Raw genomic sequence first — 14273 nt, 5'->3', positions numbered from 1 at the left:
AGAGGGGGTAGCATGTCCATATCCCTAGGTCCTGACCATATACCACCAAATGTCACAAAACTTAACCTTCTATCCCAGAAGGGGATCATGTGGCTTCATTTGACCTCAGTATGATGCTCAAGTCTTGCTGAGAGATGTTAGTGGAGCTGAGCTGAGAAGTTTGTGCAAACCAGCTTCCCTCCCATTGCTAACCCTGTCCCAGGACTTCTCAATCAGAGCCTGCTCTGTACCAACATGCTCAGTAACAGCAGCTGTTTCCTCCCATTACTACATGGCTCACAGCAACTGGAAGCCAGTGCCTTCCACTCAGCTCAGGTCCACTCTTTAGCCATTTCAGTTCAGTGGTGTTGCTCTTTTCCATCGGTCCCTATGCTAGTAAGCAGTTTGGCACTCTTTCTCCTCCTCCTCTCACACCTACCAGTTGCCAATCTCATACTATGATCGACACCAACCGGAGACACAGGGAAGACCATTGGCTGAAGAATTTAAATATTTGCTTCTGGGAGAAATAAAAATGTAAGAGAGTCACTTCTGCCAGGGCGTTTCCCTTGAGTCCTTCCAAGAAATAGTCACCAGGAATGACGCTGTAACCAGAGACTGAGGAGTTGGGAGAAAATAAAGTGACAGCTTTTCAAGGCATTGGGACTCTCTGAACTTTAATGTGAAAGGACAGAAGAACCATTCTGTATGACACACAGCGTACTTTTCACTCTGGTGTACTGAGAAGATTCTAGCCCCATTCCCCCTATGCTAGAAGATCAGGTGTGGACCTTATGCAGGGGACTCTGTGATGTCATGTGCCGACTCACTGAGGACACTGCCCTGCTGCAGAAAAGGAAAGTCACCAGAAGGAGTCAGATGATCACTAGGAATTAGGAGAGCATTGGAGAAGGAATAACAAGGCTGAATGGAGGCCTGTGTGTTTATTAAGCGACCAAGCACACAAATGTAGGATGCAAGGTGAAGCTTGAGGTTGTAGAAAGGAGCTCAGATTTAGAAAGTGGTTACTTGATTTCAAATCCATGTTTCTGCTCTAGCTATGAGATCTCCCACAGATCTGTTCGCTATCTTATGTCTCAGTTACCTCATCTGTGAAATGAGCCTGATTAGAGTAACTCTTTCATAGACCTGCTATGATAATTAATTATATGAGTATTTGCAAAGACCATGGGAGAGTGGCAGGCAGATAGGGGGGCTGTGTGTTTGTTAAAAGTGTATGCAAGACTAAAAGAATGTATACAGTGTTTTCTTTTATTATTATGTATACAATATTCTGCCTGCATGTATCCCTGTAGGTCAGAAGAGGGCACCAGATCTCATTACAGATGGTTGTGAGCCACCATGTGGTTGTTGGGAATAGAACTCAGAACCTCTGGAAGAGCAGCCAGTGCTCTTAATCTCTGAGCCATCTCTCCAGCCCCAAAACTAAAAGAATGTAAGAGTTGGGATTCAGTATCTGAGCCCTGATGAAGCTGAGATGCCTTCACTCCTGCAGGGCTGCCTGTGATAGGTGTGAACTTCGTGCTCATTACTCTGGTTGTTCTAGTCTAGCCTGTACTAGACAACTGTTCATTGCTCAGTCAAATACTAAGAAGAGCAATGGAAAAGGATGAAGGACTTATTCTGGCTCATAGTTTTAGAAGTTGTGATCCATGGCCAGCTGACTCTTGGTTCTGAACCTGTATACACAGAGAGGGGGGCAGAAGGAGAGGAAGAGAAGGATCCCTTAAAGGTAGACCCTCACTGACCCCCCCTTCAATTAGGCTCCATTTCTTTACATTTCTACAGCCTCCCAACAATCCAACAATGCCACCAGATAACAAAACCATCACAGCATTGACCCTTTGGCAAATCAGAGCCCTTGGGATCTCATCACTCCCCTAAAGCCCATCAACTGATGGCCAAGCCTTTAACACGTGAGCCTTGTGGGGACATTTCAAATGAAACACACAGCACAGATGCTGCAAGTGTGTCTGTTTCTCTGTCTCCTGGGTACAGTCAGGAAGCCTGCATTCTAAGACACCACAGTGGCAGTCATGGGTGCCTGTAACACCTGTTTCCTGAAGTCTGACTTCAAGGAAGGGCCATTTCTTTTGTTTCATAGCATCTACCACAGTGTTCTCCCCTGCCCATCCTGCCATTTTAGGATCTATCCCGAGGATTGTGAACTGTTTATTTTATTTCAGGTCTTCTGGTTAAGCAAGAAGGAAGATGTTAGTAGGGGAGAGAGAAAGAGAGAGAGCTCTCTACATGCTTGAAAATGAATATGGGGTGAGCATGGTGATGAGAAAATGAATCTGCTTACAATGTCTATTTCTCTTGAGGATCATGGTTCATCATGAAAGAGGGGTAGGCAGGTTCTAAAAGCCAGAGGCAGCAGACAGCTTCAGCAGAATGGTTTTCCAAGCATGGCAGGGCAGGTACACATATGGACTCACAGAGTTATAACAGCTTAAGACCTGCGCAAGATCAAACCAGACAAAAATCCCAGCATGGAGGAGAAAGATGGTCAGGAAGCCCCACTCATATCGAGGAATGATTGGCAATTGATAGATACTGGTAGAGGGAGATAAGCTTCTTCAGGAATATGGCCACTGAGCAGGTAGCTGTGATCCAATAAATGGTCCTATACCCATGCACATAATGGCAGCACTAATTGGACTCAGGGTGTTTAAAAATCATTTCTAAAAGAATACATGAAATTGGGAGGGAATTGTGGTGGAGAAGGTAGAGAGGAGTTGGAGGGGAAGGAACAAGGAAGGACTTGAATAATACACATTATTTTCATGTACTAAATTCTCAAACATTAAAACAAAGCAAGAGCCAACTCTCAATAATGTTTTGAGCAAATTTATCTCATGCTAAACTGCATGTTGTTGGCTTTGAGCCAACTGTGCTCTATTCTCTATGCCTCAACCCATCCCCATGCAGAGCTCAGAGCATAACAGGATATAGAACATGCCTTTCCCTTAGCAGAGAGAAAAATGAGAAGCAGCCACATACATACACACAAGCCCTCTTAAAGCTCTTAACACTCACCTAAGGCTTCTCATCATTGGCCAAAGCAAGTCCTATGACCAAGCTGATAGCCATAACACTGGGCAGTAGCCTCCTTATTCAAGGACTCACTGCATATCAGATGAGAATTAGTGTAGGAGTGTCTGCCACCTTTGTGCAAAGAGAAGTTCAAAATTGAGAATAAAAATAGAAAATATCTAAACAACACAGGATGGCTAATTAACTTGCCCTATGGTGTCGAAAGTATTACTGTTAAGTTTCTGATGGTCAAGTTAACTCGGCTGACTGCCATCCAGCCTCCAGCAATGCTGTTATTAAATCTTAGCAGAAATGATCCAGGCCAAGGACTTGTGCGATTTTTCATTCTGTGACTGAGCCACACCCATCCTCATACCTATTCCTTCACATACAGAATTACATATTTACATATGTGTGCATTCTATTGTTGCATATTATGGGTAGATATGGCCTATACCTGTCATAAAATAACATTTTACCTTGTATGTGGCATTCAAGCTGATATTTCTATTCCATCCTCCCTTAGCCTAGTGTTATCTGCCCACCTTACTCCCAATCTGTTTCACAACAATCTACTTGTTTACTTCTAAATGCTACTTGCAAACTATTCAAGTGATTTTGATATCTGCTATTGGGTTGTGTTGTGTGGCACTATTTCTGGGGAGATGTGAACAAACAATCACCCAGATAGGGGGCCAATGACAGATCCAAATACAGATACCACCAAAGTTCAAATTGGTGAACCAATGATTTTCCTTGGGGTTACTTAAAGGAGTGTGGGTGAAGGATTAAGTACAGGATCAGAAATGACTCACAGACAGCTACGTCACCAAAGCCAATCCCCGCATGGCTAACAGCTCACAAGAACTGGAAACCTGGAGTGCATTGAACAACCTGCAGAAACCTCAGCGGGTTGTAGACTGTGTCTTTCAAACCGCTCAGGTAGTGTGAGCCTCTGCTGGGAAGCTCGGTTTGTCTGAGTATGTCTTTCAGCAGTCCTTATAGCTGGTCTATACTTGAAGAGGGAGGAGTCTAGTGAATCTGGTCAGTTTCAGGGACTTCGTGGGGTTGTTGAGTTGTTTCCTTCCTAGACTTGTGGATCTTCCTTGCAGGATGGGCTTTCACTTTCCCTTAGAACACACTGTTGTTTCACCTCCATTTTGACGCATTGCGTCCTAAGGAGCTTCTATCCAAGATGGACAGTTCTAATCTGAGAGGAAACTGCTACACAGCAGATTGCAATCCACATAATTAAAATCTCTGAGAGAGTGAATACAAGCAGAATATACATGATGCATATGCATGAGAACATCCCAGTGAAACCCATCAATCTGTGCAATGGATATATGCTAATTAAAACCAGAAAATTAATTAATAATTAAATTTTATTGTAGAAGTGTGAATAGGGAAAACGGTAAAGATAATCATTGAACTGGACATGGATGACAAAATATCTCTAGCTCCTTGTAGTCTGTATCAAGTTACAGATGATTAAGACACCAGGTCAGTCCAGTCTGTCTTTATTGTATGCTCTGTTCTTAGATGTAGTGATGTGCGCCAAACATGGAGGATGTGGTTGCAGACAAAATGCAGCCCCAGCCCTATACCCAGTTCTCCACAGGAAAAACAAAATTCTAACAGACAATGACATCACAGAGGGAAGCCACAGGCCACAGATGCTCAGATGAAACACCTCTGGTCCTCCTAGAATGGTCTATGAGAAAGACAAATTGGATCAAGAGAGCCAAGCAGAAGGGATGCTAAAGTCAAAAGGGTCTGTCTGTCAGCTGAGGTTGGGGTGTCTACAACCTGGGGTCAAGGTTGAAGAAACACGAGGGAAGGTGACATAAGTCAAAGTCTTGGGGGCTTTGTCTCAGAGATAGCTGCTTTGTTTAGGTTTGGGTGTTTAACTCTTCGTCAAAATTGAGGCAGTTCCGTGGTGTCTGCCAGTCAGCCATATGTCAGCACAGCCCTGTGAAGCAGTCGTGCTGTCAGCTGGGTGACAAATTCTCCCACCAGTCTTTTCCAGCCGTGAGCACAGCAAGCTTCGCTTTCTTCCTTTTCTTAACCTTTACTCCTTCTTTAAGAGGGCCACTTTCCACATTTTTGCCTCCAGCTGCCTAGATAGAATTTCACCTTCTTTTATACTATTTTCTAAGACTTGTATCTAATGTGCAATTTCTGGGGCATTATGTCCTAGAAATTGTCATCCAATATGAAAAAAAAAAAAAGCCTGTCTCTTCCTTCTGTAGTAGTGTAGGAACACAAAGACAGGAGATTTTCAGAGCACGGGGGTTTTGATGTATGGAGTGAAGAAGATCGTCTGTGATTGCAACTGTAACGAACCCTCATAATTTTAGATTTGGGTTGCATGTGCTTCCCGAAGCACGGGCAGTAGACTGTGTGGATATAATTCTCGTTGCTCAGACTTTCTCCTCGATATCAATTATTTTGAATGCTTAAATGTCCAATTTCCTGAGATTTTTTATTGTTCAATTTTCTTATTAAGTGACCCTCTCTCCCTGCAAGTTAAAGTTGCTAAAACAGTTAAGGTATGAGCTCTGGCAGTCTGAATGAGCACTCCCAGAGAGCTCAGGCTGGAAGAGGGAGCAGCCGTTGCTTCAGAGTGTCTGGAATACTCCATGACAAATGCTTCCAGAGATTAGAGACTCAGAGCTTTCCCCAGTGCTCACACAGAATTGGAAAAGGGAGGGAAAAAAATTAAAGACAGGTTTAATTAACCTGCCAAAAAGGAAAAAAAATAAAACCACAGAATGTCTGCGTGTGAGATTAAGAACAAATCTAATGATCAAAGAGACTTGGGGGGGCGGTTAGAAGCCACATTTCATATCCAGTCTCCTCATATCACTGAATCTCCCAAGAATCAAATCATCAAATTATCTCACCTTTTGGTTTTCTGCAGCAGAGAGAAATTCCGCAGGTGGAATTTGATGGATTGAAGAGTCCGGGCAGCGAGGTCTAGCCTGAAGTCCTACATCAAAGCCCCAGTGTGTGGTGCTTCTGGCCTTTGGGTCTCTCACAAAACCCCCTCCACCCATGGGGGGACTCGAGGCCAAGGTCAGAGTACAGAAAAAGGGGGAGATGGAGGAAGCAAGGGTGAGAAAACTTCATACAATGCCCTCAGGTGAGGGTAGTGCCAAAGAAGCGTCTGGGGACTTCCGAGCCGTTCCTGACAGGGATGGTGTAGGAGGAAAGTGACTGTTGTTGCTTTCCAATATTCACTGTGTGTGTAGACAGACTCACCATCCCCATCACACTGTGTGGATACATGTAGCAACTACATCACTTAGTGTGCCTAGGACATAGCGGGGACACACCTCTACTTTACTGCAAAAGCAGGGTGGCCATGTGCCATTGTCAGTCAAGTTGTTTGGTACACAGGGCCTTCTTCATCGTCTCCCTTCCATTCCTAATCGACTAGAACCTGCATCACAACCAAGACCCAGGGAAAGGGGAGAGTTGCTCAGAGAAAGGGGCAAGAGCCCCAAAGAGTAAGTGTAACAGACCTACTATCTCCATCACACTGTGTGTGTAACAGACCCACCATCTCCATCACACTGTGTGTGTAACAGACCTGCCTCCCCCATCACACTGTGTGTGTAGACAGACCCACCCTCCTCATCACACTGTGTGTTTAGACAGACCCTCCTAACCCTTCACACTGTACTTCAAATGTGTAAGAAACAGTTTTGAGGTCTGAAATTTGGGGCTACTCTCACAGTCCGAGTTAACTACTGCAATATCCTTTAACCAGGTGGCTTAACCTCTTTGAGCCTCATTTGTAGCACAGGTTAAGAAGAGAAAAGATGTGATGTCATGGGCTGCTGAAAATGAAGTGCTCAGTGTAGACTTGGCATATAGTAACCATTGCATAAATTCTGCCTGAAAGATGCAGAGTCTTGGTTCATGACAGTAGACCACTCGACCACTGAGCTGGACCTCAGCCCTATATTATTGTTTAGACACTGTTGTCATCTTCACATTGATAGTTGTGGTCGTCATGGTCATAATTTCACTTATCAGCTATCTGATGTTTATTGAACACTTACTGTGTCTCTGACACAGTGGGAGAGCATGGGGCACAATGCTGATTAAGTTCTCCTAATGCCTAGTCATTGGGGGCCTTTATTTAACTACATTGCCCAAGTGTTTGCATTTCATGTTCAGACTCAGACCCTGGCATGCACTCTACCCTAGACACTAGAATCCTTGACCACGGTCAACCACCAAACAAACTCGTTTCTTTTGATACTCAAAACTAAAATGTGGCCTCTACAGTGAAGAAAATATTTGCTATTTTTGTCTGTCCTAAATGCATGGTCATTGCTCTGAAGCAGCCATCAGCCATCCGACAAGCATCTTCCTAATTACACTCCCTAACAGTGTCTTCCTGGTGGGTCTGCTTACATGGAGATCCTAACTCTTCAGAGGAGTAGCTGATCCAAGCTGACTGAGAGTACTCACCAGTCTCTGAGATGAGTCATCAAGTGATAGCAATGTCACCCATAATGGGACAAGAAATGACACCTTAGGACTTTCACAAAAGCATTGCCCAACAGATATTTTCACCTTCTTGGGGTTATTTGGTTGGTGGGCTACAAGGCTCATGCCCTGGGATTGCTTGGACTGCCTTGATGGCCATATAGCGAGAACCTACCCATGGTCAGGCCAATGTTGAAGAACCTTGAGTCAAGGAATGAAAGTTGAGTGCCTGCCATTAAACTTCTCCCTCTGCATCTCTGTGTCTCTATCTTCACCTCCATCCTCATCCCCATCCTGTTCCCCATCCTCTTCCCCTTCCCATCTCCTTTCTTTCATAGTTCCATTGATAGAACCCAGGGTCTTACTCATATTAGGCAAGTGTTCTAACATGGAGCTATACACATACCCATAAACTTCTATCAATTAAGGCATAAACATTGCTGCTCACAGTGGTTCAACTCAATATTCAATTCCTTGGAGCCAATATAGTCCTCAGCACTGTCTGGTGTTAGCTGTGCAGACTGTGAATGGTCTGAAGAGTCCTTGACATGTGTCAGAAGAAACACTACCTCCACTTTGGTGGCTGGGTGGTCTTCCTTGAACAATATTGTCCTGGTGCAACCCACTTCCCAGGAATAGGTCTAAATGTGAAAGCTTGCCTGTGTTTCTCAAGGGTTCCCAGGGGCTGTGTCTGGGTGCTATGCAGCCATTCTGCCTCGCTCCTTTTTCTCACCTGCTTCTGCCAGCCTTTGTGCGCATTGTACCATCATGTCTTTCTGGTGATATTTCATGGATGAAAATTCTACTATTTGAGTGCAGATCATCCTTTTAAACTTTTTTTCCCCTGTAAGTTGATGAGCTGTAGCCTCTGGGGAAATGTAAGAGACCCACATTTTTCTGGCATCCTATTCCCTAAACCTGCATAGAAATATTATTTTCTCCTCAAGACAGAAATCACTTTGGCTTAGTTATTTTTCATTAAAATTCAAATTAACTTAATAAAATGTAGGATTGTAAATTAATGAGCTTCTTGTGGCATCTACACAATATATGCCCCTCATGTAACTATGGAGTATCTTCTATTAACAATATTGGGCCTTCCCAGGGTGTCTTAGTTGAGTGGAATACTCTTGCCAATTTAACTCAGTTAATAACAGCTCCAGTCACTCAAATACAAACTCATAAATGCTTCCTGATCATCTATGTACCAGATCATGTTCATGGAGCTTGCACTAGCTTCTGGAATCACAGCCAGATAATTGAATGTGTATATTTACCCTAAATTCCTATCTTGAAGGCCTGCCTCCTGATAGTATTTGGAGGGGGAACCTTTGGATAGTGATTGGGTTTAGCCCAGGCCAGGAGGTTGGGCTCATACTGGTGTTATTGACCTTATATCAATAAGAAAAGGCCAGAGCTTGCTCTCACTGTCAAGAGGTTGGCAACACTGACACCCTCATTTTAGACTTCCAACTGTTTTTATAGCATGATTAAACTTGTAAAAGTTAATTTTTCTTAATTGTTAATTTCTTTTATATTAGCATTTATTAATTGTGCAAATAATAGGTTTCATTAAAACATTGTAAGTATAGAGAATACACTTTGCTCATATTTACCTGCCTCCCACTCTTCTCTAGACCTTTCCTGCTTCCCAAATAGTTCTTCTTTATCCTTTGTTCTTGTCTTTAAAAAATAATTTAAATTAAAAAATAATTTTAAAAATCCACACATGAGAGGAAGCATGCCATCTGTCATTCTGATTTTGGCTTATTTTGTTTACCATTAGCTCCAGTTCTCTGCATTACCTACAAATTATATAATTTCATTCTCCTTTATGGGTATCCTTACTGTGTATCTCGAACATTTATTCAGCCATTCATGTTGGGCATCCTGATTCCCAAGCTTGGAACTCTGAATTTGGTGGTAATATTTATACTACAAAGCATCTGTCACTTATGGTAATCAGTCTATGGCATTTTGTTCTAACAGTGCAAATGCACAGTACCAACTTCAGAGGTATACAATATGACAGCAGTCTATACAACTATAGGCTGAGCACCCTCGCTGACTCTCCTTGTGGAGAGGAGAAGATTCAGATCTGCTAAGAAGCACATTTGCCCTGGCTCACATCAGGAAATGTGCTATACTCCCTAAATGTAAAGAAGAGACAGATTTGAAAGTAACAACAAAACTATGTAGTCATGTCATATCTTCTACTCTGAGGTTTCCTCCATTATGTGAAACACTTCCAAGGGAAATAGTTGAAGAAAGCCATCAACTCTATCCAGAAGCTAAGACACGATGTATGCAATTTACCCAGTGCTAACTATGTATCCTGAGTGGTTGTTTTCATAGAGCTGGGCACACTGAACATATCCACTGAGATAACTAGCATGGAGCTTAAACCTGCCACCTAAATCTACCCAGTTAGTAAGTAGAGAGCTGAACACTTTTACCCAAAATCTGCTCCAACACCTAAAAGTTTAACCATCATGCCATTCTGCCTCTATATAATAAAGGTGATAAGAAAGCTACTAGTTCCAATGGTTTATGGTGATTGGTATCTATGGTGAATAATCCTATGATGTTAGAGTGATGCTCAGCTGTTTCTTTGGTGCCCGCATCATGCCCAGTGAGATATTTGCCACCATTCAATATGATAGATAATCAATATCGGGTAGAGCTACCCTCAAAGTCCCACAGGGGAATCTCTGTCCTTGTGGCTTTTGCAGGCTGACTTGGTTTGAATGAGACTGTCCCTCAGACTCATGTAGGTGAGCACTTGTCTCCATTTGGTGGTGCTGTGTGGGGAGATTTAGAAGGTATGGCCTTATTGGAGGCAGGCTTTGGGGATTTGACACCTGGGATAATTTCCAGTTCACTTCCTTTATTTTGTGCTTGCAGTTCAAGATGTGAGCTCTCAGCCTGCTGATCCAGATGCTGTGTCTGCTGTCTGCTGTCATGCTGGCCCTACCATCATGGACTCTATCCATTTACAACCATAAATCCAATAAACCATTCTCTCATAAGTTGCCTTGGTTATGGTGCTCAATCACAGCAACAGAAAAGTAACTAATACAGCCACCATAATCTAGTAACTAGGGCCTAAAGGAACTAGCTTTAACCCAAGTGAGAGGGGACTGATTTACTTCTTACACTTAGGACAAGCTCATTTTACTATAAAGGGACACCCAATGTCATTTCTCTTTTAATTAAGTTAAGGCAGGCATGGAAGAAATGTAGACTTTCTAGGAATTTTCTCTGGAGAAGGTAGACTTAAGAATGAGGTGCTGCTAGATTGGGAATATAAGGATCATTTTACCAGTGGGAACAACAAATAAAAAGCATTCATTATCCTGACCCATTCCTAGACCAGCTCTTCTGCCCAGGATTTCTGATCCTTCACAGAGTTTCACCATTTTCCATATCACTAAATCATGCAGGAAGGTCAACTCCATGGAGTGGACTCCATCCAGGCTCAGCTCCTGTTGTCCAGAGCAGTGTTTTAGATGGTGTAGTCCTGCTCTGGTGACCTGACCCTGGGAGATGGGGCCTGGCTGAGGAAGTACAGCACTGGAAACCGGTCCTTGGGGGTACCATCCCCAGTCCTCTCTCATGTGCCCTAGGCTTCCTGGTCTGTCAATAAAGTAAATAATAGCTATAGCTTCTGCCACACACTTGCATGGACATGAGGTTCTGCTGAAGCACATGGGGCCAGGCGACCATGGGCCAACCTCCCTGAAACCATGAACCAAGCTCATCTTTCCTCATCTAAGTCATTTCTGTTGGGCATTTTGTCACAATATTTTAATAGCAATTAATGTAAATACAGTCTATGAAACAAAAGCACTTCTCTCTCTATTTATATATGTGTGTGTGTGTGTTGTACAAATATGCATATGATCATTTAATGCATTTAATGTGTGTGCATGTGTGTGTGTGCATGTGTGCTGTGCAAACATGCATATTGTAGGGTAAAACGGTCGGCCAAAGAAATACACCCTGACCCTGAAATCAGAGCCAAAAAACAAACTTTGGCCCTGAAACTAGAGCCAGTGAAAGACATACACCCTGGCCCTGAAACCAGAGCCAAATGGCTAAAAAGGGACAGTGAAAGCAACACATTTTGGTCCTGAAACCAGAGCTAAAGAAACACATTGCCCCTGACCAACTCAGCTCAAACACCAACCAATCCCTGATCAGGAAACCAACCAATCACTGAATACAAATTCCTGCCAATCTCTGAGCCTGTTCAAGATCAGGGATTGAAATCCAACCAATTCCCACACTGCCCATAAGAAGCCTGATATAACTGTATACCTGTTCAGTTAGGAACTGTCTTTTCTCACCCTGGCAGAGGTTGCAACTCTCCTGGATTCCTCCCTCCCAATAAATATCTCGGATGAGTTTTGGGTGAAGACCTTCTTTAGCCTGAGTGGAGCCGGGCAGAGAAGTAACAACTTTCATGGGAGCAGAGGCAAACAGCTGCATTTCTGCAGGGGTTTTCCCTTAGCAGCGTGGAGCAGAGAAGTAACAATTTTATCTCTGAGGGGAAACTCTCTTAGCAGAGTGGAGCAGAGCTGAGCTGTAACAGCTCTCTCGGAGAGGAGCAGGATTGTTACATTACTGCGGGTTCTACCAGGGAAACCATGCCCCACGAGAACAGAGCTGTAAGTATTGTCTGGCTTCCAACAGCCAGGATACCTTTCTCTTCAGAGCTGTAGATATAGCCTGACTTCTGACAGCCAGGATACCTTCCCTTCAGAGCTGTAAGTATAGCCTGGCTTCCAACAGCTAGGATCCCTTTCTCTTCAGAGCTGTAACACTTACACACATGATCATTTAATACCAGTGTGTGTGTGTGTGTGTGTATGTGTGTGCACGTGTGCTGTGAAAATATGAAAATGATTGATTATTCAATGCCAGTGGGCCAAATGAATGATGCTGTTTCTGGAACCTATTCAGGCCCAGAAAACCATGGGGTGCTCACTCTCAGGGAGGAGAAACAGTGCAGGGCTGAGTAACATATCGCTCCCACACTGACTGAATGGTCTTGAAGAAGCCGGCCATACAGGAGTGACTTTCCCATGAAGCAGAATCCGTGGGCTGCCCCAATCAACCTTTTTCTCCTGCGTGCTCACCTTCCCCCAAGTTGCCAGACACTCATCCTTCCCTCTGTCTCTTCACTGCTCTATGAACTTAGCGCTTTGGGTGGTTCGGCTTGATTGCCGACTTAAGTGGATCTGGCATCAATAAGAGTTGTCCTTCTGGGTAGGCCTGTGATGGCATCTCCAGGAAGGACTAACAGAGGGGAGATAATCCTTCCCCAGAGTAGATGCCCCCTCCAGTGGCAACCCTGACATCACGGAGGTCTGTGTAAAAGCAGGGTTACGTGCCTTCCCTTCCTGCAGTTAAGTGCACCTAGCCTGTCATCATGACTGCTGTCACTGTGAAATCTCCTGTGCCTTCCAAAGTTAACTGAAGACACAGTGGCTTTCCAGGAATCCTCCAGACCTGTGACCAGATGTGATATCCAGCTAGTGCCGGATTCTCAGCCTCTTCTATGTGCAGATGGCCATCGCTGGACTACCGAGACCATATGATGTAAGCCAAGGATGTGTGCCCTCTTCAGCATAAACCTTCATTCCCTATATGATGTAAACCAAGGGCGTGTGCCATCACCAGACTACCCAGCCAATATGATGAAAACCAAGGACGTGTGCCCTCTTCAGTATAAACCTTCATTCTCTCAGGCTGTTCCTCTGGAGAACGCTGACTCACACGCCGTTCTTTGAAGAGTCTCTGTAAACTGACATCCAAAGCCATGTCGTGGAGATCTGTTGGCTACCTGCCTGTCTCTTGTGTATGCATAAAACACAATGTTAAACTTTTGGCTTTCTTTTTCTTCTGTCTCTTGAAACACAGGGTTGTTCTGCAAATCTGTAGGAGTTACTCTTTCCTGACATAAATATTAGCATAAAAGAATGAATTTTGTCATTTTAATCAAATTCTAATAAACTTGCTGTATTTTTTCTGGAGAGATTACTTCAGCAGCTAACTCTAAACTTCGTCATTGCTTGAAACAATTTTCTGGACAGGACACTTAGAATATCTTTCTCTTTTGAGTATCTTTCTCTTTTTATCCCACTAAAATTGTTTTTAGATAGATTAATTTCATGGCAAGTGTTCTGCTCTAGTTCTAATTAGAGGCAACAGCTCTGGGGAGAATATCGTACCAGGGCCCCAGCCAACCCACACCTGTGTCCACCAGGCCATGACCAGAGGAACACTGTGTCCACCCAAGCTGTGGCCAGATCAGTTCTGTGTCTACCTGATCTACGGCCAGTCCAGCTCAGTGTCTCTCCCCAACCCCTTAGCTATGACCAGTGCAGCCCTGTGTCTATAACAATACAATCAACATCATTCCCTTTGCCTCTCATGAAAGCAGTTCTTCATTCTCTGCCGTGGGCTGGCCCTTGTCTCCATGAATCTCTTTACACTTTGTTCTCTGGTTGTTTTTGTTTCTTCTCAGGTTTCATATGTCGATGCCCGGCCCCCACTGCCTTTAAGGAAATAATGACAATTAAAAATAGTTTCACTCACTCATCTCTCTGAATTGTTGTTGAATGCCATTGTACTTCTTGTATTTAATAAATAAAACATCTCAGCCTCAAAAATAAGTTTTATCAAAATTTTGGACTTGTCTCTCTTCATACAAGCTTCAGGTACAGCTA

The sequence above is a fragment of the Peromyscus californicus genome, unplaced genomic scaffold (genome assembly GCF_007827085.1).
Source record: "Peromyscus californicus insignis strain IS unplaced genomic scaffold, ASM782708v3 Scaffold_4__1_contigs__length_199733344, whole genome shotgun sequence".
Lineage (NCBI taxonomy): Eukaryota > Metazoa > Chordata > Mammalia > Rodentia > Cricetidae > Peromyscus > Peromyscus californicus.
Note: the sequence above shows the minus strand (reverse complement) of the source record.